At 47.3% G+C, this 15,943-nt stretch overlaps 1 pseudogene; it reads left to right on the top strand.

Annotated features, from left to right (window-relative positions):
• The first annotated feature begins 13,147 nt into the window (after nucleotides 1-13,147).
• On the top strand, nucleotides 13,148-14,338 carry LOC142659974 (nuclear RNA export factor 1-like; annotated as a pseudogene).
• The last annotated feature ends 1,605 nt before the right edge of the window (nucleotides 14,339-15,943 follow it).

Below are 15,943 nucleotides of genomic sequence, written 5' to 3'. Positions count from 1 at the left end.
CCCCCTTGTATATAGTGCCACACAGCCCCCTTGTATGTAGTGCCACACAGCCCCCTTGTAGGTAGTGCCACACAGCCCCCTGGTAGGTAGTGCCACACAGCCCCCTTGTAGGTAGTGCTACACAGCCCCCTTGTAGGTAGTGCAACACAGCCCCCTTGTAGGTAGTGCCATACAGCCCACAGCCCCCTTTGCAGATAGCACCCACCCCCCTTCTGTAGATAGCGCAACCATAGCTCCCTGAAGGAGCGGAATCCCCTTGTGGCCGGGGATTCCACCCCTGGAGGGAGCGCTTGATGTCTCTGTCCATATATGGACAGTGACATCAGGGGCAACTCCTGAAGTGGAATCCCCGTCCAAAGCGGTGCTGACTCTGTGACCGGGGATTCCACTCCAGGAGAAGCCCTTGACGTCACTGTCCATAAATGTCCAAAGGAAAAGAGGGCAGCACAGCAGAACAAAAACCTCCAGGGTATCAGGGTGCAGGCCTCCAGGGATCCGACTTGTAAATCCCCAAATGTAGACAAAAAATGGAAAAAGAGGCAGCGCTCCAGAGATCGTATCAAATGAGATAAATGCATTCACCCATCCGTGCAAAAGGATGCAACGTTTCAGCTGCACAATGCAGCCTTTGTCAAGCCCACAGGCCCCTTTGTAGATAGCACCCAACCACCTTCCTGTAGATAGCGCCACCATAGCTCCCTGAAGGAGTGGAATCCCCGTGTGGCCAATGATTCCACTCCTGGAGGGAGCGCTTGATGTCTCTGTCCATATATGGACAGTGACATCAGGGGAAATCCTCAAGCGGAATTCCCGTCCACAGCGTTGACGTCGCAGTGACCGGGGATTCCACTCAAGGAGAAGCCGATGTCGTCTGCGTCCATTTATGGACAGTGACTTCTCCTGGAGTGGAATCCCCGGTCACAGCGTCGGGGATTCCACTCCAGGAGAAGCCCCTGACGTCGCTGTCCATTTATGGACAGTGACGTCAAGGGCTTCTCCTGGAGTGGAATCCCAGATCACAGAGTCGGCACCACTTTGGGTGGGGATTCCGCTTCAGGAGTTGCCCCTGATGTCACTGTCCATATATGGACAAAGACATCAAGTGCTCCGTTCAGGAGCGGAATCCACAGCCACACGGGGATTCCACACCTTCAGGGAGCTACAGTGGCGCTAGTAGATAGCAGAGCAGGGAGAAACCTCCCTGCTCTGCTATAGTGGCCATGGGACTCTCCTGACGGACTGCACGGGTGCCCTCATGCCCGATGTCACCGCTAGCAGCCGCTATGGCTGCTACAGCGGTAGCGACGCTGCTGAGTGAAGAAGCGACCCGGCGGAAAGGCGGCTGCTGAGTCACCGGGCCCGGGCGCTTCTGAAAGAAGCAGGGTAAGGGAGACAGCGCAGCGCCCCTTACCACTTGCTGGAGTGATGCGCCCTGTGCAATGGCACAGGTTGCACACCCCTAAGGCTGGCCCTGCCTGCATGTATCAAACATTTATGATATATCCTGTGGACATGCCATAAATGTCTAATATGGGAATACCCTTTTATGGCAGAATTCACAAATCACATAAATATTGTGCTTGTGAATTGGTCTACAAATCTGCACCAAAATCCACAGATTTTAATCATTGGAATTGTGATAGCAGATAAAAGAGAAGCAATATGAGTTATGCTATATGTGGTGTACAATTCTAAAGTTGTTAAAAAAGGGGTTTGAATGGATTCTCAGACCCTGTCTGAGGGAATTTAGAAATTCATGAGCAGAATCCATAATGGAGGCAACAGGCTCTCTAACACTTCAGATGCTCTAATAATAACAGATGCCTTCAAAGGCACTAACCATGGAAAAAAGAAATGTAATTTAAATCCTCCAAAATATGTTTCGCTCGATAAAAGTCTTCCGTGCAAACAGGAAAGAGAAGCTGCCACTGCTAGTATACAGTTAATATTGTCCATATGTACTTGTCCCTTGTCTAATGGTTATACCCTCAAAGGCTCTCTTACACGGGCCAATGATTGGGCAAATGAGCGTTTATACGAACGCTCATTTCCAATCATCCGATGAACAAGCAAACGATAGATCAATCCAATAGATCGGTGCTAGATTTCACTGCCCATAGACTGGGGTTGAACCTACTGACTGATCTTCCCGTCCTGCACACACAGTGGATATTGCCACAACAGGCTGTGGGAAAAGGATACCTACCTGACAATAAAATGATACCTACTGGATTATGCTTTGCCATGCATCCCAAGAGACCGTAAAGAACTGTGAAAAATGAGGGTGACTTGTACTGATGTCATGGATTTTCTTGTTTCTGACCATATTACACTGCTGGGGGTAATTGTTAGGGATCTGCCAGGTACTTCATCTAGCTATACTCCTGGGATTAATCAATCCACACCTGAGGCCAGACCTGCTCGACTGACACCATCTCCCACCAACCAGGGTGGCAGGCTCAGGAGTGGGAGAGCCTATCGCGGCCTGGTCTCTCGGAGTTAGCTCCGCCCCCTGCCCTTTATTTCCTGCCCTGTGCTCTCCCTCAGTGCTTGTAATTCTTTTGGATTCCTGGCCCCACTGCTGCTTGCTCCAGCCTGCTTCTGCCGTGCTTCTGCCTTGCTGCAGTTCTGCTTGACCTGCTTGCTTGCCCTGGCTTGCTTCTGTCTCCGTGCCTGCTCGGGTGTACTCACTTCGTCCTGGTCCTGACTGTTCGTTCGCCGCCCCGTTTCCTCGTGGCGTTCCGTGGCTACTGCCCCTTCCCTTGCGTGTTCCCTGTTTGTCTTCCTGTGCACTTAGCCAGCGTAGGGACCGCCGCCCAGTTGTACCTCGTCGCCTAGGGCGGGTCGTTGCAAGTAGGCAGGGACAGGGCGGTGGGTAGATTAGGGCTCACTTTCCCTTTACCTCCTTCCTGCCATTACATAATTACAAGCCCTTACCTAGTCTACCATTTCTCCTACGCTGACGCTATCATGGACCCCCTTGAGACCCTGACCCAGCAGATGCAGGGCCTCTCCCTACAGGTCCAGGCCCTGGCCCAAAGGGTCAATCAGGGTGACGCTGCTTTAGTAGTACCCCTCACCTCACCTCTAGAACCCGACCTCAAGTTACCTGACCGGTTTTCAGGGGACCGTAAGACGTTTCTCTCCTTCCGGGAGAGTTGCAGACTGTATTTCCGCCTAAAGCCCCACTCCTCAGGTTCCGAGAACCAGCGGGTGGGTATCATCATATCCCGACTCCAGGAAGGGCCCCAAGAGTGGGCCTTCTCCTTGGCTCCTGACGCCCCTGAACTTTCCTCTGTTGATCGTTTTTTCTCTGCCCTCGGACTCATTTACGACGAGACTGACAGGACTGCTTTAGCCGAGAGTCAGCTGGTGACCTTACGTCAGGGTAGGAGACCGGTTGAGGAATACTGTTCTGATTTTAGGAAGTGGTGCGTAGCTTCTCAGTGGAACGATCCGGCCCTAAGGTGCCAGTTTAGGTTAGGATTATCTGACGCCCTGAAGGATCTGCTGGTTAGCTACCCCTCGCCTGACTCCCTTGACCAGGTTATGGCCCTAGCAGTACGACTTGACCGACGTCTCAGGGAACGTCAGCTAGAACGCTTCAGTGTGCTCCCCTCTGACTTTTCTGCGATCCCCCCCGAGGTCCCGTCTCCTCGCCCCTCCACGGAGGACTCGGAGGTACCTATGCAACTCGGGGCCTCCATGTCCCCTCGACAACGTAGAGAGTTTCGCAGAATGAATGGTCTCTGCTTCTACTGTGGGGACGACAAGCATCTACTGAACACCTGTCCCAGGCGCAAGAATAAGAAGCCGGAAAACTTCCGCGCCTAAGTGATCATCGGGGAGGTCACTTGGGCGCACAGGTATTTCCCGTTAATGTGAAACGCAATAAAATTTTGCTTCCCTTTCAGGTCTCGTTTGCTGGCCGGTCTGCCACGGGCAGTGCTTTCGTGGATTCTGGCTCATCTGCTAATATCATGTCTGTGGATTTTGCTATGTCTCTAAAGATGCCTTGTATTGATTTACCTTATCCCATCCCTGTAGTAGGAATCGACTCAACCCCCCTTGGTAATGGTTATTTTACTCAGCATACTCCTGTTTTTGAACTCCTGGTTGGCTCCATGCATTTGGAGCAGTGCTCTGTACTGGTGATGCAGGGATTATCGTCTGATCTGGTATTAGGTCTTCCCTGGTTGCAGTTGCATAATCCCACATTTGATTGGAATACTGGGGATCTCACCAAATGGGGTAATGAATGTCTTATGTCATGTCTTTCTGTTAACTCTATTTCTCCCCGGGAGGAGGTAAACACGCTTCCTGAGTTTGTTCAGGACTTCGCCGATGTGTTTTCTAAGGAGGCCTCCGAGGTGTTGCCCCCCCATAGAGATTACGATTGCGCTATCGATTTGGTGCCTGGTGCCAAGCTTCCTAAGGGTAGGATATTTAATCTTTCATGTCCTGAACGTGAAGCGATGAGGGTGTATATCCAAGAATGCCTGGCCAAGGGTTTCATTCGCCCCTCGACTTCTCCTGTAGGTGCTGGCTTCTTCTTCGTGGGGAAGAAGGATGGTGGTCTTAGGCCGTGCATTGATTATCGTAACCTGAATAAGGTCACCGTAAGGAACCAGTACCCACTTCCTTTGATTCCGGATCTTTTTAATCAGGTTCAGGGAGCCCAATGGTTTTCTAAGTTCGATCTACGGGGGGCATATAACCTTATCCGCATCAAAGAGGGGGATGAGTGGAAAACTGCGTTCAACACACCCGAGGGTCATTTCGAATACCTGGTCATGCCCTTTGGGTTGTGTAATGCCCCTGCTGTCTTCCAGAATTTTATTAATGAAATCCTGAGAGAGTACCTGGGTAATTTTCTTGTTGTGTACCTTGATGACATACTGGTCTTTTCCAAGGACTGGTCCTCCCACGTGGAGCATGTCAGGAAGGTGCTCCAGGTCCTTCGGGAGAATAATCTGTTTGCTAAGACTGAAAAATGTGTCTTTGGGGTACAGGAGATACCATTTTTAGGGCAAATCCTCACTCCTCATGAATTCCGCATGGACCCTGCCAAGGTTCAAGCTGTGGCGGAATGGGTCCAACCTGCCTCCCTTAAGGCGTTACAGTGTTTTTTAGGGTTCGCCAACTATTACAGGAGATTTATTGCCAACTTCTCGGTCGTCGCTAAGCCTCTTACGGACCTTACCCGCAAGGGTGCCGATGTCCTCCATTGGCCCCCTGAGGCCGTCCAGGCCTTTGAGACTCTCAAGAAGTGCTTTATCTCGGCCCCCGTGCTGATTCAGCCCAACCAAGAGGAGCCATTTATTGTGGAAGTTGACGCTTCCGAGGTGGGAGTGGGGGCCGTCTTGTCCCAGGGTACCAGCTCCCTCACCCATCTCCGCCCCTGTGCTTACTTCTCTAGGAAGTTTTCGCCCACGGAGAGTAACTATGATATTGGTAACCGCGAACTTCTTGCCATTAAATGGGCTTTTGAGGAGTGGCGGCACTTCCTGGAGGGGGCCAGACACCAGGTAACGGTCCTTACGGATCACAAGAATCTGGTTTTCCTAGAATCGGCCCGGAGGCTTAATCCTAGACAAGCTCGGTGGGCACTATTCTTTACCAGATTTAATTTCTTGGTTACCTATAGGGCTGGGTCCAAGAATATTAAGGCTGACGCTCTGTCACGTAGTTTCATGGCCAATCCTCCTTCCGAGAAGGATCCCGCTTGTATTTTACCCCCTGGTATAATCGTCTCTGCCACGGATTCGGATTTAGCTTCTGATATCGCGGCTGATCAGGGTGCAGCTCCCGGGAACGTTCCTGGGGACAAACTGTTTGTTCCCCTGCAATACCGGCTGAGGGTACTCAGGGAAAACCATGACTCCGCTCTATCTGGTCATCCTGGCATCTTGGGCACCAAACACCTCATTACCAGAAACTATTGGTGGCCTGGGTTGCCTAAAGATGTTAGGGCTTACGTCGCCGCTTGTGAGGTTTGCGCTAGGTCCAAAACCCCTAGGTCCCGACCTGCGGGCCTACTACGTTCCTTGCCCATTCCCCAGAGACCTTGGACCCATATCTCCATGGATTTTATCACCGATTTGCCTCCATCTCAGGGCAAGTCGGTGGTGTGGGTGGTAGTCGACCGCTTCAGCAAGATGTGCCACTTTGTGCCCCTTAAGAAGCTACCTAACGCCAAGACGTTAGCTTCTTTGTTTGTGAAACACATCCTGCGTCTCCATGGGGCCCCAGTCAATATCGTTTCTGACAGAGGGGTACAATTTGTTTCCTTATTTTGGAGAGCTTTTTGTAAAAAGTTGGAGATTGATCTGTCCTTCTCCTCCGCCTTCCATCCCGAAACTAATGGCCAAACGGAAAGGACCAACCAATCCCTGGAACAATATTTAAGGTGTTTCATCTCTGACTGTCAATTCGATTGGGTCTCATTCCTTCCCCTTGCTGAATTTTCCCTGAATAACCGGGTCAGTAACTCGTCAGGGGTCTCCCCGTTTTTCTGTAATTTCGGGTTTAACCCAAGGTTCTCCTCCGTCTCCCCTGGTTGTTCCAATAATCCTGAGGTAGAGGAGGTTCATCGGGAACTGTGCACTGTCTGGGCCCAGGTTCAGAAGAACCTAGAGGCGTCCCAGAGCGCACAAAAGATTCAGGCGGATAGTAGACGTTCTGCTAACCCCCGGTTTGTCGTCGGGGATTTGGTCTGGTTGTCGTCCAGGAACTTGCGCCTTAAGGTCCCGTCCAGGAAGTTTGCTCCCCGATTTATTGGACCTTATAAGATCATTGAAGTCCTCAACCCTGTATCCTTCCGTCTGGAGCTCCCCCCATCCTTTCGCATACATGACGTCTTCCATGCCTCCCTCCTTAAACGCTGCTCCCCGTCCTGGTCCCCCTCGAGGATACCTCCTGTTCCCGTTCTCACCCCTGAGGGGGTGGAATTCGAGGTGGCCAAGATTATGGACAGTAGGATGGTCCAGGGCTCCCTCCAGTACCTGGTCCATTGGAGAGGATACGGGCCGGAGGAGAGGACTTGGGTACCTGCCCGTGATGTTCACGCTGGGGTATTGATCAGGAGGTTCCACCTCCTCTTCCCCACTAAACCGGGTCCCCTTAGTAAGGGTCCGGTGGCCCCTCATAAAAGGGGGAGTACTGTTAGGGATCTGCCAGGTACTTCATCTAGCTATACTCCTGGGATTAATCAATCCACACCTGAGGCCAGACCTGCTCGACTGACACCATCTCCCACCAACCAGGGTGGCAGGCTCAGGAGTGGGAGAGCCTATCGCGGCCTGGTCTCTCGGAGTTAGCTCCGCCCCCTGCCCTTTATTTCCTGCCCTGTGCTCTCCCTCAGTGCTTGTAATTCTTTTGGATTCCTGGCCCCACTGCTGCTTGCTCCAGCCTGCTTCTGCCGTGCTTCTGCCTTGCTGCAGTTCTGCTTGACCTGCTTGCTTGCCCTGGCTTGCTTCTGTCTCCGTGCCTGCTCGGGTGTACTCACTTCGTCCTGGTCCTGACTGTTCGTTCGCCGCCCCGTTTCCTCGTGGCGTTCCGTGGCTACTGCCCCTTCCCTTGCGTGTTCCCTGTTTGTCTTCCTGTGCACTTAGCCAGCGTAGGGACCGCCGCCCAGTTGTACCTCGTCGCCTAGGGCGGGTCGTTGCAAGTAGGCAGGGACAGGGCGGTGGGTAGATTAGGGCTCACTTTCCCTTTACCTCCTTCCTGCCATTACAGTAATAGTGCCAATTATACCTAAATTACTTGTAGTTCTCTGTCCTCTCAAAATTAAAGCAATAAAATCGACAAAACTTAATTCTTGATGTCAGCAGCGCCCATATTCCAATTCTGTAAATTTTAGTGCTTTACTCACTGCAGAGTTGCAAGGCGACTGTTCACTATTGGAAAGGAGCAGAAGCTGACCAGCAACTTAGAAACGCGAACACCAGTGTTTTGCCTGTGCATGCACAAGACCGCAACATGAGCACATTACCTCCTGCCTACCCGTTTCACTCCCTATACACCAGGATAGCTACACTCTGAGGCACTGTGTCTTTTTGTTTCCTTTTTAGCACTCACTCCCACAACTAGTGCCAATATGACCATTGCATGCTCGATTAATCCCCCAATACAGTGCTCAATTAATATCTTAATTCAGTGACAAATAATATTGCCTTTCATTGTCCAATACCCTCATGCAAGGTCCAAATATTCCTGCTGTTCAGTGCTCAATCTCACCACTCATCTGACCAATTTCATATCCTCAGTGCTTGGTCAGTGCCACCATACAGTGTCATATTCCAGGCGAAACAAAGAAAAGCTCAATTAATCACTGCCAATCAGTTGCGAGTAATAGTAGTATTGGTATATATAGTTCTGCGTGTCATGTCCATGACTAGATTATTTCCAAAGCTCTTAATATATTTGGTCATGTGTTGTGTCTCAAGCCAAGCCTCCACCCTGCTCTTCTGTCACTCATGTTGCATCAGCCATTTTTGATACAGAATAAGTGGAGTGACTATTAGAATATGCCTAGACGTAGCAGATTTGATGTGGATTTTGCACCTCAAATTTGAAGCAATTTACAGTACAATACAATAAAGTTCTCATAAACCTATCCACATGTAGCAGAAAAAATCTGCATAAAAATGAGAGCATATTGCAAATTTTCAAATCCGCAGCGTGGTCATTCTTGTGCTGGAAAGCCGCAGATATTTAATAGCGAACTTCACCCTTTAAAATGCATAGGTTGATATCCACAGCTCAATCTGGTGCAAAATTTGCAAGTAACACATGCAGATTTTGCTCTGGAATCGCCGCGGATTTGCGGTGGAAAAATTCTGGCACATGTGGCTTTACATTTCCAGGACCTGCAAATCCATTATCGCAAAATAAAACTTTCCCAATTTCCTTAGCAACTGTGCGTGAAAAACGCATAGCACATGGATGTCGTCAGTGTGCTGTCCGTTATTTTCACACAACCATTGACTTCAACCGCAAACATGGATAAAAACAGGACATGCAGTGAGATTTGCGCAACAGACACACGCTCCGTGAATAATCACCGATGTGGGAATAGATTCATTGGATTACATGGGTCAGTGGGCTCTCCACTGTTCAAACGGACAGCACACGGATGCAGAACACGCTCGTGTGAATGAGCCCTTATACTGCACATTGAACAATCAAAAAACAACAATGGCGAAATTGCTTTTTTCCCCCCTATTCTACCTTCTAAAAATATATATAACAGTTAATAAACAGAATTATACGTATGATAAAATGAGGCCATGCAAAAAAAAAATCAAAAAATCTTTAAGGTGTCAAAGAGGTATTCTGGTTTCAACAAATAAATGTTATTCTTTACATGATCGTGGGATAAACAGAGTACGGTTTCGTAACCCCTTAAAACAATAACTGCGTGTGACAGTCCCAACTCCTTTAAGCTACCCCTTTACCTTTCTCCCACCCAATGATGACACTGAGACTTAGAGCTGGAATGAATTGGCCACAACGGCCATTTTATTAACAAAACAGAAAAACAACGCATTAATAAATACCATCAACAAAAAGACCAAATAAATAAGCATAACTTAATAACCTTTCCACGCAAACCCCCATCCAAACATCGTTCACGTGAAAACCATACCCCTCCATATGGAAAATTGGGAAGGTCCTTGGAGCTAATAAGAAGGATCTGGCGCTATTCTGCCCATATCTGTATTATTTACTCCCAGCCGTCCTGCAACAGGATCAGGGGCACCATGCGAACCGTAGATGGCTAAAGCATTTCTATTTTGCTCCCCTGGACCCCACCCAGCAGAAGCCCATATAAGCCAGATCCCCCACCATCTATAATCTGGGAGGGACCATCACCAGTATGAATCGCTCCCCCACCAATTTTAACCAACTCCAAGGACCCCCCGAAACCCGCCATACGCTGCCATGACAACTGCCTAACAACCTGGACCCCTAGAACATAACCCCCAAAAACACCAAATAGGGAGGGAGGGTGGGACAACTGCTCCTTCCTGTGCTTCCGGACAGACTGGCTCTCAAACCAAAGCGCCGCCTGTCCACCTCATGTCCTAGCTACTCCCCTTCCTGTTTCCCCTCGGTCATTTGGCCTCCTCTTATGCCCGGGCTCAGCTCCGGTCGTTCTTAATTGTAAGTTATACAATTTTCCAGTATGCTTCCTCACTGTTCTAAAGATCTCTGCTTGCTGTCTTTCAATAGGAACCTTCATTGTTTACTCCCAGTGGATAAGAATCTGTCCTGGTGATGGTCAAGTGATGGACACACAAGTGATCGACTTGTCAGGGTCAAATTGCAATATACGTCTGAGGTACAGTATACGTCGGGAGTATTTTCCAACATATACCTCCGACAAAACACTCTGATGGATGCTACTGCATAGGCACAAAGTGGCATCTTTCTTCTATGGTCGCCCAAATGCCTCTGTATGGAATAGTGCAGCAGAATGAAATAATAGGTATAAAGATGTATACCAGCCAGGTAAATAGGGTCCTACGCTTATGTTTGACGTGTGCGCCGGAAACCTTCGTGTGACTTCAGCAGAACAGTTATCAGAACTGTGTACTCTAATATGCCGAGAACATGTATGTCCATCACATAACCATGGACAGATTTATATACAAGTAAGTAAACAATGAAGATTCCTATTGAATGACAGGAAATTGGAAAATTTTAAAACTTTTCTTTATTTAAAGAATAAAATGTATTTGTGGAAACCAGCATACCCCTGTAAGGACAACCGGCCAGGTTTACACTAAGGCCTCGTGCACACTTACGTCACCGTTTTCACGGCCGCTTTTGACAGGTCCGTGAACCCGTTTTAGCGGCTGTGTGGTTTCCGTGTGCACTCCGTGTTTCTGTTTCCGTGCGCCGAGCATGGTACTGTCCAGGGTGCTGAAAGAATTAATGGGCTGCACTGATCAGCGGTAACTCTTTCAGCACCCTGGACAGTACCATGCTCGGCGCGCGGGAAATACAATTTTAATGTAATAGAATATTTAAAAAAAAAATAAGTTCATACTTACATTCCTCCTGTCCGGCCTCCAGCGATGACGTTCAATCCATGTCGCCGCTGCAGCAAATCACAGGCAGCCGCAGCCTCTGCAGCCAATCACAGGCTGCCGCGGCCTCTGCAGCCAATCACAGGCTGCCGCGGCCAATCACAGGCTGCCGCGCCACAAAAGAAGGTCGGACTGGAGGAAGAAGAGGGACTCGTCACCAAGACAATGACCGGGTACGTATGAAATGCTTTTTATTTTATTTTTAATCAGCAGCCTCTTTTCTCTATCAGTTATTGATAGAGACAAGTGGCTGCCGATTAGTGTAATATTTTTCTAATGTTTTTCTGCCCGCCTGGCGGTTGCTAGGCAACGGCTCCGTCACACACGGACGGCACACGGATGCCTTCCGTATGCCTTCAGTTTTTCTGACGCCCCATTGACTTGCATGGGCCTCACGGTCACGGAATCCTGGACCAAAGTAGGACATGCTCTACTTTCGATCGGAAAGGAGCAACGGACCGTCAAAAAAACGGAAGTGTGCATGGCCCCATTGAAATGAATGGGTTCAGGGTGCTATCAGTGACAAAAACGGATAGCACCCTGAAGGAAAAAACTGAAGTGTGCATGAGGCCTAAACTGTAAACAAGCCTCGCAGCATGTTCACATCCATGTATTTATATGTTTGGCCAAGATCAAACACTCAAACTCTATTAAAAGGTAAAGGAGTGCAGAGGCATTTGTTTTAATGTTTCGGCATTTGCGTGGAGTTCCCCTTTAAGCTGCTTTGTTTTCCTGTAGTCCATAGTTACTGGTTGGAATGGCAGCTGTGACATCTCTGAACTTCTAGTGACAGATATAGGAGCAGGATTTACTGATTCTCTGTAACCGGATGTGATTTCATTGATGATAATGAAGCAGATCTCGCCATGAGTGACTACATCCGTTATTCTAGATCTAGATTGTAAGTACCACATGTTATTAGCCAGAGTTCTAGCCGAGTCCTGACTTTATATCAGTGACAGAAATTGCTGAAGACTAAATCCAGTAAATCTTTGTGACAGCTACTTCTGATTTGTAAAATGATGGCAAATTCCATAGAACTGTAGCCCGGGAAGGGGACTGTATACTACTGATCAATGGATGTCCTCTACTCGAGGATGGATTGTACTTTATTACTGCAGTCAATGTCATACAATAATATTTTGTATTGTGGAGGTGGAGATTTTATCTCTGGCAACATAAGTGCAACATCTCGTGAAATAGCTTTGAATATTTGTACCCCAATACGTGATTTTTTCCCACTACTACTCTAAGAAGTATATATGACATGTACGGCTGTATCTATAACACATCAACAAAAATATACTATCCGGTATACATTATTATTTTACAATGGGAGTCAATGAGAAACCTATGCATTTGTATAGTCATACAGTGGCATAAGTCTGGGACATACATTCAGCAACCGAACGTATTCCCCAAACATGATGCGAACAGAGCGTTACTAGTACTTTATATATATAGTAATGCTATAAATGGGCTTTAACAATGTAATACAGACTGCAGAAAGGGTTATTATGCTGTGTTCAAACATTAATGTCACATAGAGTATTTTGCTGTAATTTTCACAAAAAAGTAGCAAAAACTGGAAATAGACAAAAACCTGTGAACTCACCCTCAGTCCGTGAATACTTGATGCAAGTTTTTCTTATTCTTTTGCTATTCAGGCAATTACATTTTTTGATATGGAACAAAGTAAAATTAATATACAAAAAACAGAAAAAAAATAGTAATTATGCTTCACATTAAAAGTTTTTACATAAAGCAAATCTTGTAGCTTGTTGTGTCACCTCCTCCAAGTAAGTACAGGGGGAACTCAAAGAAAAGCTGCAGGTCATGCACAGGCCTCAGTGTTGCAATGGCATGACCCACATCAGCATAATAAACCAGTGTGTACACCGTAATTCCTAATTCTTTCTCCCTAATTTTACATCTACAACAATCCTTACACCCGTCCAGAGAGAGGAAGGAGGGATGAGCGGCAAGGAAGAGCTGAAGGAAGATCTCAGGGAAATGTTTCTAAGGATATTTCCCATCGTATTACTACCAGAATGACCGGCCTCGGCGTGAAGGCCAAAGAAGAAAAGAATAGCTGGTTCAAAATCACCATTCCGCATGGGAAGGACTATGATAGGTCTTGGTTAATCGGTGTCCTGCAGCAAGCCTGTGCAATGCCATTCATTCCAGTCGGGTATTATTGGGATTATTGTCGCCAGGTTCATTTCACTGTGGATAAGCCAGAAGTAGCAAAATCTCTGAAAAAGATCTCTGGGACACTCGCTGACAGCAAAAACCGCAAGATTACCATATTGACTCGACCATGTCCTCCACCAAAGTCAAAACATATAACAGGACAAGAAATTCTTCATTTTAAGAATTGTATGGAGAAAAGATACAATCGAGCGCAACAATCTATGGACTTGAAGTCTGGGCGTACAGATTGAGACCTTATGGTACAGAAAATAAGCATCAATCTGAACTGGACATCTACTATGGATACTATGATGCAGATTATGTCAGAGAATATTCCGCAGCTGCAGTCCTTGGATCAAAGCAACAACAAACTCTATAAACTGAGACATATGGCTGGGATTCAACTTAACGCACCAAACCTAAAGAATCTTAATCTGTCTGGTAACATCTTGACGAGTAAAAAGGAGCTGCATAACATCAAGAAACTACAACTGGAAAGCCTGTGGTTAGAAGAGAATCCTCTGTGCAAAAACGTCAAAAACCACAAGGCATACGTCCGTGCCATAAGAAAATGTTTTCCTAAACTACAGCACCTGGATGGACAAGATTACCCCCCACCTATTAAAGGTGATGTAAAACAAACAACAGAACTTCCACTTTCCAAGGGCAGTTATTTTCCAGAGGATGACATGAAAAGATACGTTCTACAATTTATTCAACAATACTACACCTGCTATGACAGTGAGAACCGTCAAGGCCTTCTCAACGCCTACCACGATGACGCTTTCTGCTCCCTGAGCATTGCACCCACTTCAAGACAGAATCAGTCCAGCGGCAGTCTTTGTAAGTACTATATGAACAATAGAAATCTAAAGGATTTAAAAGATCCGAAATTTTGTAAAAGCTGTGTACACCACAAGCGCCTCAATGTAGTTACATTCCTAAATGAGCTGCCTCAGACACAACATGACCCCTGTTCCTGTCTGACATCTCTCCAGCAAGAGATGGTGCAAAAATTTACTATATTCTCAGGAATGAAATCCTTATGATCTGAGAGGCGCCTTCAGGAGAATGACCGGCATTATGAAGAGGCAAAAAAGAGGTATTTGAAGGTGAAGGCTGAAGGGAAAATTCCATCAATGGCCTTCAATGAGTGAAATTATACTTACATTAACCTTACTTTACATATTACTATAAATATATACACGTTTTATGAAATACAAAAAAAAAAAAGAAGGAAAGGAAAAAAAAGTCTACGGGGGGCAATTACCCTAAAAAAGCTGATAGGTGGCAGAAAAGTGGAAAACAAAAGTTTAACCCCTTCCCGACATTTGTCGTGAGTATACGACATGGAAAGCCAGTGCTTCCCGCAAAATGTTGTATACTTACGACAAACGGGAACACGGTTACAGTAAAAAATTAGAACGTTTTAAAGTAAAGATGCCTGCTGTTCATGACAGCAGGCCATCTGTACACAATGCCCAGGGGGGTGTAGCCTCCCCCCCTTCACCGGCGATCGCCTTCATTGGCCGGTCAATTCAGACCAGCCAATTGCAGCCGTTTGCAGCTTTAGCCGATTACTGTGCCACAAGGCACAGTGATATGGTGGTGATTGGTGCTGTCTAGGACAGCACCAATCCCTACCATGTTCCATGTAAAAAATGGCGGTGATGCCAGCCCCCCGATCTCTACAGTTGGTCAGTCTGCACCGACCGACCAATCGCAGCCATGGCGGGTGTTTGAAACACCCTCCACCGGCTCTGCCCACCTCATTCCGGTTAGGAAAGGTGAGCAGAGCTGGTGTGACCGTCTGTGAAGCCATACTTACCGATTCTGAGGCCTTCTGTGCTGCGATCCTGCTGTGACGTCTTCATCCGACTGCTTCCTGCAGAAGAGTGAACCGTCATCATCATCTGTGCTGCTGCTGATTTTTTTTAGCCGCAGCACTTTTTTTTTCCTAAACTTCTTATCCCTGTACCCTTTCCCCCCCTCCCCCTCTCCCCCTTTTTTACGTTCTGCAGCAGCTGAGTGCGGATCAGTGACCGCCATCACTGATCGCTCTCTGCGCTCAATTTTTGGCAAAGGCCTTTTTTTTTTCTGTTTTCTGCACCGTCTCCAAGTGTGCGCCCTGCGGCCAGAGTGACGATCAGTGACCGCCATCACTGATCAGCATCTGTGGTCATTTTTTTTCTTTGTTCCCATTGTACACACCATTTTAGTGTGTGCATCCTGCGACCGCTGAGCACTGATCAGTGAACGCCATCACTGATCAGCATTTGTGCTAAGTTTTTAGCACAGGTTTTTTATTTTTTGTCCTTTTTTTTACTGCACCATCTTTTGTGTGCGCCCTGCGGCTACTGAGTGCTGAGTCTATAATCATCCTCAGTGGTAATTTGTTGACGCAGGGTTTTTTTAGGCCTCTTTTTTTTATTTTATAGAATTGTAAAAAAGAGTAAATTTAGGGCGTTATATAGCAGAAGTTTTAGCTATATATTTTTTCTACACTTAGAGTAAATTTACAGCTTATGGTTAGCGTCAGTTAGTGACGGACATTCAGTTTTTTTAACTGAAGTTCGTTCACTAAATTTTTGATAGCGTAGCGACAGTTTTAGAGTCTATTTACTGCGTTATAGTTAGCGTCAGTTATTCATTTG

This window comes from Rhinoderma darwinii, chromosome 8, assembly GCF_050947455.1.
Source record: "Rhinoderma darwinii isolate aRhiDar2 chromosome 8, aRhiDar2.hap1, whole genome shotgun sequence".
Taxonomy (NCBI): domain Eukaryota; kingdom Metazoa; phylum Chordata; class Amphibia; order Anura; family Rhinodermatidae; genus Rhinoderma; species Rhinoderma darwinii.
Note: the sequence above shows the minus strand (reverse complement) of the source record. Positions and strands in the feature narration are given on the sequence as shown.